Source organism: Strix aluco, chromosome 9 (assembly GCF_031877795.1).
Source record: "Strix aluco isolate bStrAlu1 chromosome 9, bStrAlu1.hap1, whole genome shotgun sequence".
NCBI classification, from domain to species: Eukaryota; Metazoa; Chordata; class Aves; order Strigiformes; family Strigidae; genus Strix; species Strix aluco.
This window is the reverse complement of record NC_133939.1, coordinates 16,297,370-16,315,918: the sequence shown is the minus strand read 5'-3', so window position 1 is coordinate 16,315,918 and position 18,549 is coordinate 16,297,370. Positions and strand designations below refer to the sequence as shown.

The 18,549-nt window shown below is 38.0% G+C and overlaps 1 long non-coding RNA gene across 1 annotated transcript; it reads right to left on the bottom strand.

Annotated features, from left to right (window-relative positions):
* Positions 1–511: 511 nt before the first annotated feature.
* Positions 512–1,116, bottom strand: LOC141927370 (uncharacterized). Its single transcript, XR_012624373.1, has 2 exons — positions 938–1,116; positions 512–675 (listed from the first exon to the last, which is right to left on the bottom strand). It is a non-coding gene; the product is annotated as an uncharacterized LOC141927370 (long non-coding RNA).
* Positions 1,117–18,549: the final 17,433 nt, after the last annotated feature.

The window sequence follows — 18,549 nt, the reverse complement described above, 5'->3', positions numbered from 1 at the left end:
TCTGTGGAAGTTGCATAGTGGCTGGCTGAGCGTTAGACAGTGTTTGGTTGGCCAAATCTGGCTGATTTTTGGAACAGCCAGTGGCTGCTAATTTTTTTCAGCCTCCCATCGTCCCTCCTTGCCCATGCCTGTTGATTTTTTCTGGGGCCTTGTACTGGAGACATGATGTTGGTCTGTAGGTGTCTGATGCTGCACTTATGCACCACGTGCTACCCAAGGTGGTGGTGAGTGTGGAGTGTTCTCACAAAGCATGCAGCACGCCAGCCCTCTTTAGTTCAGTGAGGACTGGAGGGTTTTTTTCCCTGTGGATCTTTTACATGCAAGTCAGGCTTCACATAGCCCACAGTCAAAAAAAAAAAAAAAAAAAAAAAGAAGAAATTCTCCACTACAGAGACAAATAGCAACATGTGGCTAGAAGATAACAGAAATGTACATGCAAGTGCAAAAATTAAATATGGAAATATGAAAATGAGGGAGTTTGGGTTTTTTTTAAGCAAAAGAACTGATTCAGTTGTCATTGCTGGAAATTACATGGGGCTTTATTTCTTTAGCAGCCCATCTCAGAAAAAACAAAATAGAAAAAAAAAAGTCTCTAGATAAGAAGTACCACCACAGTACCCTGTCTCTTGGGTTGACTTTGGCAGTGGGAGCCTTTTGCAAAACTTTGCAGCCAGCCTGAAAAACAACAAAAAGATTAAGGCAAAAGAGCATATTAGAACAAAATGTGCAGAATGCAGATGTGCAGTCTTCCTGCCTTCCCCACTCTATCTCCAGTCTTGCTGCAGTGTCACACATTCCTGAGAAACAGTGGATTTATTTTAAAAGACTGTTTCTTCATTTTTCACTGTCATTTTCTGCAGCTCCTCCCTCCCTCCATGTCCCTTCCCCCTGTCCGTATCCCACATCTTTGCCAGATATTTAATGTAAAAATTATTACCTCAGCTCTTGCAGGCGCTGCCCCTGCTCTGTGGTGGTTTAAACAAGCTGCCTGTTTGCTGCAAAAAAATCACGGTGCTCAGCAACGAGGCTGGTTGTCTCTGAGCCACATCACGCTGGAGTTTGCAGTTAAGAGCTGCCTCCAGGAGCAGCAGAGCGATAGAGATACAGACTCTAGTGTTAAAGATGCAGACTGCTGGGAACCCTCTCTTCCTTCTGTTAACAAGTCAGTCTGTATTTACAGAGGAATAAAGTAAAAAAACACCCATGATCCTGTAATTTTCTTCAGTCCCCAAGAAATCAAGTTATTGAAGTATTCTTCAGTAGGGAAGAAAATGAGTTGTCTAGGCTTCCTCTTATGCAAGGATTTTGTATGAATTTTGACCGTACTGCATTTTAAAGTGCATGGGGCTGGGACTGCCTCTCACTGGGGGCCTTTGCTGTGTCAGGTACAATTAGAAACCAAGGCTAATTGGGGCCAATATTCTATTATATGTAGTACAGTGATGGGGAAGTGAGCTTTCATTTTAAGGTAACTGGTCCTGGCCTGTGTGTGGAAACAGTCCTGACTTTGGAAACAAGCGCAGGCCCATTTTGCACATACAGACACCAAATTTTCAGGGTGCAAAAAATGAACAGTGACCTATTGAGTTTATTTACCAGAATACACCCCAAAAACTGCTAGTCCTTCAAGTCTGAGGCTGCATTGTTTGCCCTTTAAAACACCAGAAAACACTTTTTAAAAAATATATATGTAGTTTGCTATTTAATTAGCTTCAACATTACCCGGTAAAGGCAGCTTTCCATTAAACAACCAAAAAATAATCTAAATTGGGCTGATTTATCAGTTGTATGCTATACAACAGGAGCCTCATGACAGTGCAAACTTTATGGAGGGGAGCAGGGCTCTTCAGTGCACCAGGAAAGGCAGCTGATAGGCTATTCATTCTCTAGCCATTACAAATAATTAGGGAATCATGGTCCCATCTCCTTCCCATCTGATTAATAACAAGTTGTGCTTCAGACCATGTTGTTACAAAGACTGGAGAAGGCAGGACTGTAGTTAAGCCTATAGTTGTACATGCCAGCAATGCTCAGGCCTTCAGAGCAAAATGATCACTAGCACACAGGGAAAAGAGCCTGGTCCTTTTTTGTTGTGCTATAATATCCACACTCCAAACAAAGCAGAACGTGAGACAGCTTTAATGTCCTTGGTGAGCAGAGGGTCCTTGCTAGTACTCCTTGCTCAGCTGTTTTCACTATGTTATTCTTCCACTTTTTTGTTTGATGAAATCACAAATAGCCCCAGCTTGCAGGATGGTGTGACTGCAACGTGGTACACAACAGAAGAGGGTTGTGCTCAATGGTCCATTCCTGACAGGCTTCCATGATGATGTATCCTGGTTAAGAAGGTGCTGACGACCCTGAGCAATGGGCATATGAACACAAAAGAGAGTAATCAGAGGCATAGGTTTACTTACTTTTTTATATTTCATATCAGTCTAAAGAAAATAGGTTTTCCTTTCTCTTGACAGAGTAATGTCATTCTCCCAGTGAGGCAGGCATCCTTTTACTGCACCCCATTTGCTCTTCATTGTCACCCATGCACACCGTTCCCAAAACACTTGTTTCCTCTACTTTGAGATCTTAGTTTCTTTGCTTCCCTCTCTTTATGTTTACTTTTTCTTTACAATACTTCTCTTATTAAACTTTTTCTTCCACTTGACTAGCTCCTTTCAAATCATTTTTACTCTCTAGAGAGTGCCTATAATTTTCCTGGGCTAGTAACAAACCTCTGATTGACCACTCCTCAGCTTTGAAGAGTGTCTTTTACCATCTCAGCTGGTACAGATTGTGTACCTTAATCTAGCTTCATCTTCCATCATACATTTCCTCTAACCACTCCTGGTTTCCACAGGTCAGCTGGTCATATTCAGAGACCCTGGAAGGGTAACCTGCTTTGAAGGTTCATGCTACCTGCTCATTTCCTGAACAGAAAACTGCCAAGTTTCATCTCCTCCCTACCACAGTTAGCTCCAGGTATTCATTCAATATTCAACATTGTATGAGTCAGAAGGATATTATGAGATAGACTATTTCTTGTCTTTAAAGGGTGCACAAAATGGTAAATGCTTTTCTTTTTGCCTGCTCCTCACTGACTCCAGAGAGGTGGGAAAGTGGTGATATAGACACCTCTATAACTTCTTGGAAGATTTCAGTAATGAGAGGAGATTGGTCTTGTCTGTCCTGCACCTCCCTGTGATGCTATGAGTGCAGTGAATGGATAGGTTTGAGTTACTGTGAGCACTGGAGTAGATTATCCTTCCCTGGCTCGTCAAGGGCTTGGTGGAGATCTAGTCAATCAAAGTACTGTGCACGCTTTGAAACCAAAGACAAATCAGTCTCCTTCTTTAATATGCTGGGTATTCATCACCACATTTCAGATCACATGTTTCTTGGAATGACTGCTTAAAGAAGGCACAGACAAAAAATAGAGGAGTCCAGTTCAGGTGTATAATGTACTCTTTGTATATGACTCCTCCTGTGGAATATGAGGAGGTTGTAAAAAACTGCACAGAATTAACATGCAGTAAGTTAAGTAAGTTCATACCTCATATATTAAATAAATAGCCACTCTGCTAGAGAAGTACATACACACAGAGTATATGTTAATGTTCAAAAAATATACAGATATGAGGCAGTTTCATGTGCCTGTAAAGACTTTGTTGTCAGTAGACCCACAGAATAATATCTGTCCTTCCAGAAATGAGATCAGGGATCAAAAATGTTTTCACAGTTGCAAAAGTAATAAAGAAAAGCCTGAAGTCTCTGCCTGATTGCAGCAGTAACTCCTGACCCCCACTCTCCCTTTTAATGGAGATGGGTGGGTAGGAGTATTTTTTGTCTTAATATAGTCTTTGATAACTTGTGGGAGGTCTTCAGTGGGAGTCTTTCATGGACACTATAACCAGCAGAGCTTTACCAGCTCTTATGAGAGCAAAATGGGCTTTATGATGTTTACTCAGTTCTTTGCTCTTTTTTGAAAAATCTTTGGAGTTATCATTTAAAAACAAAACAAAACCCCACCACCTCTGCTCCCTAGATCTTGTAGTTTTGGTTAAAAAGAAATCTTTGAACACAACCCAGCAATGGTTAAAGGTGAGAATTGCTATACAGACCACCAGGAAAGTGGTCTATATATTGCAGCACCATATCTCTGGCAGGAGCCAGGGTCTGAGTATTCAGTTGAAGACACAGAATTTTATGATAGCAAATAAGGACTACACTGTTCCAAACCCAGGTATCTTCTTATTTGCTAGTAATTCAAGTTAACTGTTGTAATGCTGGAGATCCTTGTATTATACAAACATTGGATTTCTCTCTTATTCTGTTTGGTTTAATCTGACTTTGGTGAAATATCATGATATTGCATATTGGCAGCCTAAATATCCAAACTGAGGGAAAAAGAAAAAGGTTTCCTTTTATTGGTTTTGAATTTGCATCTCTCTGTTATCACTCCTTGTCACTGTGTTACAAAGCAAGGAGAACAGAAGCACTAGATCTATATTCTCTAAACCAGCCACTGTTTCACATACTTTTTATCATGTTCCAGAGGAAGCTGTGCTATTGTTTTATACAATGCTAGTAGTACCACAGTACTTCAAACAGTTCTGTGAAATGCAGTTCCTTCTATTTCTGCTGTTATCATTTCCTAGGACATTAGAAAAGATCCTGAGCCCAAAAGGTTGGATTAAGATCTTCACTTCTTCAACAGCTGAGGTCAGTGGCTCCTGTCATTTGGTTTCCACTTCTTACTCAGTCTGAGACAGGTTACTAATAGACTCCCCCAACCTAACAAGCAAGCAGGTCTTAGAGGCAGCTGTTTCTGCTGTTGTGCCCCTAATGAGTGAGCCCTAAAGAGGGTAATTTCTTTTCCATTATGTAGCATCAAACCCGAATTCAAAACTTTCTGTAGTTTTAAGAGATCTTCCCTTAATGCTGGGGTTTTTGAGTAAACTGGGCACCTGATACTACTCAGACTCTAATTACTGTAAGTCAGGCACTAGTTGTTTCTACAGGAAACCCTTTTGTGTTATTAAAATACAAAAATGTCTAACTGACTGACTTCCATATAAAGGGGGAGGGGAAGAAGTCACACATAACTTGAGTTACTTGAGCATAAAGTATTTTTATTCAATTGAGCCCTTTAGTTCAGATTAGCATCATAGCTTCCTTTGAATGTACAAGTTACTTTGAGTTCTTAGTTCTTAGTTCAGTGTTGAAAAACTAACACTTCTAGATATCCCTGACAAGTTCAAATAAAAATCCATTAGGATCTTCTGAATTTAAATCTCACTGGAAAGTTGAATTTACAAAAATGCCTATCACCAGTGCATATGAATCTTTACAGGAAAAGAAGAATACAAGTTAAGGCAGCACAGGAAAAGTCTTATTTGCATTTCGCATCTTAACATTGGGAGAAGAGCTGTATGTTACAGCAAGTTTGTAACGGATTCTGAAGAAATGGTGGAAAGATTGTTTTTATCATCAAGAGTGGTATGTGCAATTTTTCTTCTTATATCCCTGTGTAGTAAGAGGCAATTGCACCAGATTCTTTTGGAAGACCATTGATTGGTTTGTTTATCTGTACATACATGACAAGGGAAATATAACCTATTTCTTTATAATTTAATAGTCATATAATAATAATAATAAAGGACACAGTTCTTGCAGTTTTACTCCACTGGCTTTATAAGGAAGGCCAGTGTTTTAACAGATGGATAAATCAGAACTGACCAGGAAGCAAAAAAAAAAAAAACCCACCTCTTCTAAAACGAATATATCTCAAGGAGGCTGTAATTATTTCCTTCTCTGTGACTTACAGCCACATATTGAAAGTTAATAAAGATAAATGTTACATTTACTGGGTAATAAGAGATTGTGGAAGGAAATAAACAAACCTAGGATATAGTGCATCTAAGTAAACACAAAGGTTGTAAAACCTTCAAACTCAAATATCAAGAGCACTGCAAATTAATGCTGCACACAATAGACCCTTTGGAAGCTAACTTAATCCACCCCCATGTATCTACATGAGGGCCATGCATAACAATGCATGAGCTGGATTTCCATTAGAGTTTCCTCTGCAGGCTGTCAGTTGTTTGAAGAAATAACAATTTCCTAGGCATGAAAGCTTTTTCAGAATGTTCCCACTGATGTGTAATAAAAGTGACTTTACTTTTTTTTCTTCCCCTCTCTCCCTCAGCCCCTCCTCCCGAGATGTGACTTTGGGGGGGGAAGAGGATGGACTTAGACCCTCGGCCCCCTACTAGTTTACCTTGCCTGGATTATCAGTGCAGGTGTTAAAATAATTGAAGGTGTGGTAGGAGATACAACCCCTAATAGCTTTTCCTATATGGAGATTACCTAGGTAGAGAATGCCAGAGTACCTGAAGAATAGGCATGTGAGTACCTTATTAACATAGCACCATTCAGCGGCAGCTGCATATCTGGAAAAAAAACCCTTTAAAGAGCCTATTCATCTATGTTAATGGGCCCATTGCACAGTACATTGTGTGGGAAATTAAGTCTCTGGCTGTGAACTTCCTGTGCTGTGCAAGCTGCCTTGACTCTTTTTTATTGCTTCAGTGTTATTATCTCCTCCTGGAAATAAAAACAATCATGTTCTCACATTTGAGAAGCCAAAACATTCCCAGATAACAAACTGGTTGAAAGTTTCTTTTGTTTCCCTTATTAAGTGAAAAAATATGTTTTGAAATTAAAGTAAACCCTAAATTAACATCAAAGCCCATCAAATTAGCTGAGCTGTCATACGCATGACAATGTTGGGTTTTCTTTTTTTTTCCTCCCCTGTAAAATACACAGTTTAAATTGCTTTCCTATTTATTGTTCCTTCCTTGGAATTAATTTTTGCCACAAAATATGTTAATTTATTCAAATGATACATGATTTTTGAATGTTTAACTGGCAAAAGAACTGCTTTCCTGCTGAAAGACTGAGGTGGAAAATAACATTTTTTTGAAAACATTTCTCCAAAATATAGCCCCTTTTCATTTTAGTAGAGTGGACCAATTCTTTAAAAGTAGATCTGGAAAAGTATACCAAAAAAATGAAATTTTGTTTATTCAAATTATTTTCAAGCTCTATCAAGAATTTGAGAATAGTATGTGATGTTGTGCAGCCTATGTCACCTTCAAGAAAGAATTATCATCAAATATTTAAACAATTTTTCATCTTTTCTTTATGATCCAAATGCTGCACATTGCATCATTGTCATCATTATCATCATTATCTTCATCATGCTGATAAAAGAAGGAACTAACGATCAATACTAACTGATTACAACTCAATTAAGGAGGATCTTTTCAGTGTAATTTTTTTTTTTTTTAAATCTTGCCTCTTCCAGTCCTGCAATTTCAAGTTAACTTAATATATTTCACTATTTAACTTGTTTAATGAGCATACTGGCCTATAAGTAAATTCGTCATTTATTGCTTCCATGGTGCGTACTCAACTTCTCTTGGACAACACTAACATATAAAGAGCAACCAAAAAAATCCGAACTCTTGCTGTTAGAAAAGGAGAGTTCTTGATCTAAATTGCAATAGAATTTAGCTCTTCAGATAAGCAGCTATCTAGAAGCCCTGTAAAGATGGCTAGGAAAAGCTCCAAATCAGTTACCAAGCAGTAGAGAGAATGGAAAGAAGTCAGTGTGGAAGGAGCCTCCTAATACAAATCATCACTTTATCCAATCTGTTTGCACAGACTTCCCTTGCAGCCATTCTATTATTTTTCTTCAAAATTTTATCTGTGAACTCTTTGGGGCAGGAATGGTTTGGTACACATGATACCTTGTTCTGTTTTCTATGCTTGATAGTGCTCAACAGTATTATCATAATGCAAATTCTTGTCGCTGGTAGGGACTACACTGAGTGCTCTTTGGGTATCTGTAACTCTGACAAGTGGTAATACAGTAATATCAGAGAGGAAATCAATATTTCATATTAGTTAATGATTTAATTATGGAAATCTTTCCCTTAATGCCATTTGTTAACTAAAGTCACCATAAATTGTATTCTGTTCAGCTCATCTTTCAGTGGCACTCTGAATTACACCTTCCTGACATTTAGATATTGGAATATTAAGCAGATTTCTCTTTCCAGTCCAGTCCAACACTTTGTTCACAATGCAGGCCATCTGGGAATGTGTACCCATTAATGCGCTGGGAGTCACTGTTAAGAGTTTGCATATTTTAAAAAGCCAGAGAAAATTAGAACTGCAGGAAGACCAACACATCGCACTCTCATTACATCAGTAGATTTGACATTAACATTATTACTTCTTTTCCAGTGGTATTTTGCATTGTATTTTTTTCCCTCTGCTCATGTGTTTCTTTTTTAAAACAACTTGCAACTTTTTTTTTTTTTTTTTTTTTTTTAATACTGACATTTTGCACGTTTTATAGTGTGTTGTTGAGAGTTTAAAAATATACAGTGGAGTTCCAGGCTGGCTATTCCCATTTAGTCACTTTTACACAGCAATGCTATTTTTCTGTAGCAAGTGTGCTGTTGGCATTTCAAGAATCACAGAGAGGCCAGTAATTTGGGTGCGAGCAAAATTTTTGAAACAGTTCCTGTAAAGATAATTCAGATTAATGGGCCATTTACAGTCTTGCTAACTTACTAACTGGCTATGTGCTCTAGGTAATCAGGGTGACATTACTGCCGGCACAAAAATGACATCTCGTCATCAGAAATTTTCTTCATTGGCACAGAAAATGCCAGGCACATCACCTCTGACTGTGTGGCCACCACATCTATTAACCTTATTGATTTGGAGTCATGCTGTGCCACACTGGAAAACTACTCCCCGCTGAAAGACTCAAGTGGATCAATCCTGAACCATGAACAAAAACTCACTAACAAAATGTAGTAGGTACCTTTCTCCATTAACTATTCCTCAAAGTAAATCACATTAGAGAACATCACCATGAGAAACTTCCCCTGGGATTCTGTGATCTCCCAGAAACTAATTGAAAAATAGCAAAATAGGAAAGAAAAGATGTGCATATTGCTAAAGGTACTTTATATCACTTGATTTTGTTCTCAGATATCTTCCTATGATGATATTTTAATTTTATACTGTAACTCAGTTCCCCTTTCTAAACCTTAAAAATCTAACTTGCTACTTGCTTTTTAATGATGATTGTCCCTGGTAAGTCACCCAGTGACAGACGATTCTGAAAAAGCAAGTTTTCTCTCCTTTATGAACCCTTCAGCATTTTCATGTATTTATCAGCATTTATTTTTGAGAGCCTCATTGTGATGGAGCTTGAAAATGAAACAAGCCATCTAGCTCCTTTCAGCCTCATACAGTTAACAAAGAAGCCAACAAAAGGAGTTCCAGAGCTTCATATTTCCTGACAAAAGATAGAGGACTGCAGCAAGCCCCATTCATATTTAAATGTTCCTGGCTTTGGAATTAAAAGTCCATCTTTCATGTTACCATTTCCGTTCCTTACTTTTTTGTTGGTGTTTGCCGGCAATGAAAACTACGTCCCAAACATTAGTGTGACTCTTCAGTTCAGTCAGCAAAACTTCTGTTCCTAGAAAATACTCCTTGTCACAGACAACTGAGGCTTTCTTAAATAGCAGTTGTGCATCAGTATAGCTTTTAATTGTCTTGGAAAACTCATTTAGGACAAGAAAAATGTGGGTACAACCACTCTGTGCACATGTGAGTAATGACTGGTGAGTAAGTTTTATTAAAGCCAGTGGGGCAGCTCTCCTCAGGAAAGTTTACTCACACAAGTAAGAGGTACAGGAAGGGACAGGATCATTTCTGTTGCTCAATACTATGACAATGATATTTTTGCTCAAGGGTCTGATCTGAAAACTTGACAGCTAAAACCTACAGGCATAGAGTTTAAATTTGCATTGGTTTTCGTGTTAATGAATAGAGCAAAGTTCATTAAAAGTACTCCTAGCACTGTGTTCATTCATGCCTAACATCTGTATATTTATCTATATTACATATTTTAATAATTTATTTCAAATAAAATTCTGGATTATGAAAAGAACGGAAAAGAAAATGCAATGACATATTAGAAAATATTATCAGTTACTTGGAAAAAAATGATTTCTTAAAGCCACATAAAAGTCTGGAAAGTATTCTTTTTATTCCTTAGGAAATAACCCTGGGTTTCTAATTAATATCGTGAAATTAAGGCCATTTATCTGAAAAACTGAAAAAAGATCTATATATGCTCCAAAGTTCAGTGTTTGTCCCTGAGCTCTAACATGGGATATACTGTGTGAAAGTCTAACATGGGATACACCATATATCATCTCTATTTAGAGCCCCTAGGCAGGAAGTATGGATAAAAAAAATAATCAAAATTACTGTTTTTCTTTACTGAAAGCCCTCCAAGGAATTCATTGGAATGAGTTCTGTCTGCCCATCTAATTGATAATTATTTAATTAGCAATTTATAATGATAATGGGATTTTACCCCCCACCAGTCCATCTTGTCTGTAAGAAAAATTTAAGTAGACAACCTTATGTATTACTTTACCACTTTTGGCAGTTGGCACAAGATATTGTGGGCCAGCGTTGTGATTCCCTACAGTTAAACCATAAAAGCAATGTATTCATATATTTCCTTTGCCCACAGTGTTTCCTTTTCTCATTACCGTGGGTGACTGGCATTCTCACAATGTGTGTGGGTGCACAGGCTTGTTGTGTCACCATGGACAGTTCTAAGAGCAGCTTCATTAGTTCTTTTTACAACAAAAGCTAGGTTTTTTTTCCTGCCTTCTCTTTCTTTCCCTTAGTTGGCATGCGGGTTGAATTTTTCTTGGACCCCCTGCTTGACTTTTTTTTTAGAGCTCCTTTTGAACAGTGCAGCAGTGTGAACACTAGGAATTGTAACTGATAGACTGTTTGCAGGAGAACTCATGAAAGTTCTCTTTGTTCACTTCACATCAACCAGGTTTATGCAGACCCTCCCCCACCTCAGCCAAACAGGGAAAAGGAAATCCACTTTTAATTATACATTGATGGGAATCACTGTATAGTGAAATTGCATCAAGTGGAGAATGCCCACTTTATACTCTTTTATCTAAGAATCCAAAAGAAGCACTGGCGTAAAAAAAATGGATATGCAAGCATAGACTCTCCAATATGTAGCCAGGCCTGACTAATTTAAATCAATTTGCCAACTCCATTTCCAGTCCTGATAAAAACTTTCAGCAGTATCTTTGCACTGTGAGAGTGTCTTGTCTTTAGGTCTTGAGCCTGGAAGGTCTTATTTTTGAGATGTTACAAAAAAAGAATTTTCCCCAAAACAATGGGGTTTTTAATGCAAAAAAGATTTGGAAGTGTAAGGTATTTTCAAAATCTGAACTAATGATATTGATGCTTTTTCCCTTTTCCTCCTTCAGACAAGCATAGTCAAGAAATTGTGTAGAGGAGTCCTAAGGACAAAAAGAAAGGAGATCTATCTGGTGGCAGAATGAAAAGATTACACAACCTTGCGAGAAGTGTAAGTAAACAAGAGAAGCACTTTGTGTCATTTTATGCTGTTGTGCCCAGTGAAACAAATGGAAAAATTTTCAGCAGTACTACAGAGATCTCCAAGATTATAAATCATTTGAGTAATCTGCTAATAAATATGTAATGTTAATTCTCTTAGACTTTTTTAAATTAATAACACAAGATAACATTAATATAGTGATGACAATGCAGGATATTCAGCTTTACTGTGTATACTATTAAAGTTTACTATGGTTATATTTGCCTTTTTAATCTTCCAGTACAGAAGGGAAATACTGGCAGTTTATTTAAACATTTAGTCAGGAAAGGATTTTTTTTGAAAGTGTTCTTGAAGGTAATTTTTTACATTCTTTCTTAAATTGCTTTAGCTTAGTTGTCCCAATTCATTTATTTTATACAATCTAGGCAACTAGTTTTTTTAATATTTCCTGAGAAAAAATGTTAACACCTGTGAAAGTGTTGTGAAGACCAAAGAAAGAGTGGTCTACCTAGAAACAGCTTATGATACTTACAAGTACTCAAGAAAACTGTTAACTAAGGACATAATTAAGCAGTCATGTGAAGGGACTGGGGGAAAACAGAAAATATCTCCCTGTGTGTTAGGAGGCATTTTAGCCTGCTAAATGAAAGAAGCCAGATGATGTTGATAAATCTCCTCAAAGACAAAATCCTGATTACATCAAGGTCAAAGACAACAGTTCAATTCTGTGTTGTAGATGCACCAAGGATGCATTGCACTAGTGATAGGCCAGTGTCTTAGGAAACCCAATCTAGGCACTCCATCTAAGTAGAGCCTGAGAAAACTCTGTCCACTTTCCACCACCAATACTGGCATACACTCCTCTGCTGCACGATCGAGTCACAGATGTGTGACTAATAGTCCTTTCATCCCTATTCAGAATGGGACTTCTTCTACTCCTCTCCTATCTCACCACTGTCTCAAAAATAAGTTTATTTCTTCCTCAGCAAAAATTTGTACAGCATGTGGGTGTAGCCAGGAACAATTAGAAGCTGAATGAAGCAGAGATTAAAAATTATGTTGGCTTAAAGGAACTGACCCAGAACTAGTCTGTGACTAGTCTACTAGTCTAGAGTATCCAGTAAACAACAAAACAACAGCCTCGTACCTGATAAGTATCCACTGAATTTCATTCCTTTCCTCACCTGCAGTTCCTCAAGTTATCTGCAAAAGTGTGTAGTGACAACTGAAGTTCTGAAAAGACCAGGAGTTTTCCACGGCTTTTTTGGTTTATTTATTTACCAGAGCCAAGAGCTCTCATGAGTTTCCAATTTGAACATAAGTATGAATCCAAATTTGTGAGATTACATGAGTCAGTCCGTCAAGGGTCTGCTGTACCAGAATGGGAACAGCAGAATTTCCCAGATGCTTGTAGTTTCAAAGAAATAATAAGAAAAACAGCAGATATTTAACAGCTAAATACTAATTCTTTTGGATATTTTTTTGGCAAAACTAAGGGACCTCATGATGTTATACCACATGAAGCAATCTGAAAAGGTTCATTAATCCCCAGGGAAGAAAGAAAGGAAGGAATCTTAAAACACAGAACCCCAGTCAAATCCCAGGACTGAGTCTAATTATTGAGAAAAGGCAGCGGGTCAGCCTCCAACCAAATGATCTTTCACTGTGGCCAACCACTAAAGGACACAGAAACATGGAAATTAAGGTGAAAGTAGCTGTGGCAGGAGTAAATGTTCTTTTAGGTCTGGGGAGGCTGAGCCATGCCAAGGAGCCTCAAGAAAAAAACTACAGGGGAACAACTGACACACAGCAGGAGTTGCCTGGAAGTGGTGCCTCTCTGCCTGCTGTGAGGGAATCAACGAGGGAGAAAAAGATGGGAATGAAAGTGACTTGGGAAAAGGGTGAAGGGGGGGGCTGAGAATAAAAAGATAGCTCAGAAATATATTAAAAAATAAACCTTAGGTTTGATTGTTCTGGTTTATACATCCATACCGGAGGTTATTTAAGAGAGTCCTCAAAGACCAGTGTAAGATTTGCTGCTGAGAATAAAGCCACTGAGATGGATAATGTTCTTACAACAAAAGAGATTTAAAAAAAAAAAAAAAAAAGTAGGAACATTTTCTCGTCATGACTGTGTTGTCTGGATTCTCTATAGCTCTCCTACCAATTGACCAGGGCCACTCCTTGCCTTCAGTGAAGTTACTCATTCATTTCCTCCCTCATTCAGTTTAGAATCAGGACTTTTTTCTTTAAAGTTCAGAAGGATGTAGTTCAGCAAGTTTCCTTCTGTGGAGAACTTAGGAACACTGTTTGAGAGAAAAGCCCTTGAGGCTGACATGCTTTAGTTGGAGTTCTGCTGAACTGAATTTGCACATTAAGTACTGTACCTTGCTCTTACCTGCTAAAGCATCCCTTGTTTAAGACTACTTGTATGTCTAAATAAAGGAAAATGGGATACCACCTCAGGATTTATGCTGTGTCATCTGTGAACAGGCCCTTTGGGCTGCGTGGGGAGCCAAGAATTGCTGGGTTGTGGATATGCAAGCCATATCATCCTTTCTCAGTGGTGTGCTCCTGCAACAGTGATTGGGAAGGCAGCCCCATACCACTAGAAAACTCACCAAGCCAGACTTCCCCCAGCTGGATTTTTCTAGTTTAAGCTTACTCTAGGACCAGGGCTAATGTAAAGCAGATTTAACATGTGTAAGATATAAACCCCTAGGTTCTCCAATAATCTTAGGTCTCTTTGCAGGGTCATTCTGGTCCAAATAATGAAATATTATTATTAATAATGAGGGGATGGATTTGTACTGCTTACTCATGTTGATGAAATATTGCCCAAGCACACAATCCTCGCAAAGGTAAGGATGTGTAATTGGACTTTAGATTGATAAGTAACAATAACGATTAAACACTCATCTTGAGCATATGTCCTGAATACAAACACTTCAGTCTTTAGTGACAGTTTTCAGGCAACTGTCGTCATGTCTGTGGATATAAATATGAGATAAGAATTTGTCCACTTATGTTTCTATACTCTGCTTGGTTGCCTATAGCCGAGAAGGCTGACATCTATTAATGGAAAAGCCTTTGACAATGACACATCTCTTTTTGCAAGAATCTGAATAGCAGTGACAGATCAGGAACCCTATTTTGATGCTCACTGTATATTTTTCTTTTCTCCTCAGTTCAGCCATACTCATTTCATTAAGTTGGGTCAGTTAGGTCAGGCAGCCTTATAATTATCTCCCAGGACCAAAGCTCTGGCTGAACTTTTAGTTCAGAACATTGTATCTTTGCTGGGACCTGGTGGGGTTATCCTCCATTTCACTTCAAAATTACAAGGACCAATTCTTCTGTGCTTGTGTATACTTTGTATACCTGCCAAGTCCTCTCCTTCCATTCCTTCAGGTAGTCTCAGAAGTGACTGATTATAAATGCTGATCTGACTCTGTAAGCTTTCAGCAGCACACCTGAGGTTCCCATTTTCTTTCATGGTGAACAGTTTTTCTTTCTTTCTTTGACTTTTTTGAGGAACTGATTCCAAAGATTTTATTCACAGTAGTTAACAGGTGTGAATTGGTGTTTGCTAGCATAAGTGTCGTGCTGGGTAGCCCTTTGTTCCCTTCCTGCTGCTTCCCTTCTCTATTATGGCAAAACTTACTTTAATAGGAGTTTTTTTAATGGTTTGTACTGTGTGTATTTTTAAAGCATATTATGGAATAAAAGTGAATACCTATCAGAACAATGTGTTCCTATGAACCTCTAACAATTGGGCAGATCCCTTGATTTCAATGGACACCCTCCAGAACAAGGGACTTGTACCACCTGAGCAGGAGTGCTAGAATCTGGCCCTCAACAGATGCAGTTTTGTTTCCACCAGCATGTGCCAATTAAAATGATTCTGCTGTAATAAAATATCAGGAGACAGAAAAGGAACCGCCGTGAACTGAGGCAATACTGAAGAGTTAAGCGTCTTTTCAGCTGACACAGATCCCCTGCTCCATTGGTGATCAATGGTAATAATGACATCCACTTTCCAAGGTAGTGCTGGGCTGCTGAGGGCTGATTCTGATGCCAGTGGCTGGTGTGAGTTGTTGAGGGATATTCAAAGACCATGTTGGATGGGCGGCAGGAAGATCTGAAGCCACCAGAGATGTGGAGCAGAAATAATAGGAGGAGTGGTAAGAATGACACCATTTCCAGAATGTCTGAATTAAGAAGGAAGGCAGGAGAGGCTGAGCTGTGTTTGAAATACTTTGTCAGCTCAGTACCAAGTAATTGTACACCGTTTCAGCTACTAGTGCCTCAAAAATGAAAATGAAATGAAAATTTTAGCTCTACAATTCTTAATGAGAGTGAGTGGTTTTAGACAGCAAGCACAAAAAAAAAGTGTTTCTTCTGATAAGTATTATCCTTTAAACAGGACTATATAAACTGCTTTTAAGTCTCCAACTCTTTACAGTTGTTTCATGCCTTTGTAACAGGACCCAACCTCATGGACGTTTCTCCCAATTTCCATAATTTGAGTGGAGACTGAATCCTGGGCTCATACTTAAAGAAATTTCTTATTTAAAAAAAACCCCTAGAGATAAGAATGTGTATGCGTTTTACCTTTCTTTTTTTTTTGCCTTTCTCTGTACTGTGCTAATGTTGCTTATTTTAATAAGAACCACAATGCTTGTATTTGCTGAGTCTTTCAGTAATTACAATTCAATATCTGTGCTAGTAGCTGTGACACAATTTCAAGCTGATTTCAGTGTTACAGAATTTACAACATTTTACTACTTTAATTGTGACATTTGCCCCTCACAGCTCAATTTCTTTATCTGTTTTCCTGCTTAAGAGTTTTAATTCTGGGTTTATATTTTTTCATACATCTTTGTTTAAAAACTGATTGGGATGGGACAAAACCAGCATCAAATAGTACAAGAACAAAAAAAAAAAAAAAAAAAGAGGGATTGTAAGAGCAAAGAAAAAATGCATATAAAAAAAGAGGAAATTTTGCTGCATCACCAATGTGCCAGGGTACAGCACTCCTATAATCTTCAACCACGTTCTTTTTTTTCTCCCAAAATTCCACCTCTGTCAAGAGTTCTTAGGCTTCTTCATTTCCCCATAAGACTTTGTAGCAAACCTTGCAAAGTACCTGGTGGTGGCAGAGGCAGGAATGAGACCTTGCTAAAGAAAAGGAAGGTTTATCCTTTGAGGTAGAGAGCTCTTCAAAACTGAAGGTCTTTATGAACCTTCAGAGGTTCATTCCCAGTAACTGGCAAACAAATCTAGAAGATCCATTTTGTAAAGTTAGGCATTGGAAATGATACACCAATTTAGCCAGTGAATGGTGACTTGAAAAACCTGGCAGAAATGAGCTATAGCAGAAATGATTTTTAAAAGAAAACAGTCTTTTGTTGAAAGTGAAACATTGTGCAACAAAATCTTCCTATGTTTTACAGGAAGGCTTGCTTTTTCTCTAAAGTCCCATATGGATGCTGAAGGAGGAGGACTGTGGTCCTTCATTCTCTCCCCACATGCAGAGTCACACTTGAACATCTAGAATAATTTTGCCTGCAATCAGATGTTTTGACACAACACATTTTCCCAAAAATAGTCATATCATTGTTTTCAAATAGTTAGAAGAAAAATCAACATTTTGGAAGTTGATGCAAAGTAACTTGTGTCCTCCAGATAGCTCTATTCATGTATTCTTTAGCTGTCAGAAGCAGAACTGTAGTTCAGCAATTACCTGCATTACATTCACATCTTCCTTTTTCTGTTAAATCATGCACACACATTTTCAATTTATTAGCACTGGATAAGTGGCCAACTATGTCTAGAAGTCTTGTAATGTGTAAATTACCCTAGCCAGTTCTAAGAAGGGATATGTGTCCATGAAAGTGAATTACTCACAGATCACAAAAGAAACCACCTTTTCAAAATTATTTCAGATGGTCTAATTATCTGCAAAATGTAGGATTGGTTTTGTACTGTTGAAATTTGTTAATATCCACCAAAAATGCTCATGGCATTTTTGTATGCACAGCAGGAAAATCAGTACAGAACTGGAACTTGTTGTTAATAAAACTTGAAAAGCACAGCTTAAGGTCTTTGCTGAACTATAAATGGTTTAGGCCTCTCAAGCCTACATGCTGTCTTAGGGTGAGAATATATGGAAAAGATACATGAAAAAGCAATTACAGAAAAATTTGGGTTCAGGGTATTGATATTAATTAGAGGTGAATAATGCTGATTCAAAAACTTGACACTCCAGAAATGGCAAAGCAAAGCAATCACTAACATGTCTGGAATTCATATTACCTGTCCAAGCAATTTTCTTTCTCCTTCTGTAAGTGCACAGTATTGTTCATTTCAATGAGATATTACAGACAGACACTAGACACTTAATTCCCCCTTCTTCAGACAACCGGGATTTAAATATCCATTCAGTTCAGTAAATGGTATGTCTATCATGAAACTCCTTTTTAACTCTCTGTCTACAGTTGCATACACATGGTTGATATATAATAAATAGGCATTTTGTATCCTTCTGAAGAGCAGAAATGTGTACAGTTGTGGGTTTGTTTTTAATTTGTGTTACAGACAGTGGATGACTAGCACTGAATATATATAAGAATGATAGTACTATATGAGTAAGGAAAAAAATCTTTTACAGAAGGTTAGATCAAAGGTTGATGACATACTGAAAATTAGTATCTACTTCTGTCTTATATTAAGACTGAGTAGGATTCTCTCTATCAATTAAAAAAATGTTCCCTTGTTATCCACTGATCTGTTTTGATTTCATTTTTCCTGAATAAAATTTAGTACCAATAGTAGGTGTATCCTGGGAGTGGTTTGTAAAGAAGAATGATCTGTCTGGAGGGTTGTGACCTGGGTGTGGTATTGAGTAGGTGTGTTAAACCTGGTTTATTATCTGTTCATCTTCAGAATCAATACAAGGGGTGCAGCAGAGTCTGCTGGAAGTCCTGAAAGAAGTTCCTGGAGCTCAGTGTTGAAAGTATACATGGAGCATTTAATTAACATCATATCACAGCAGA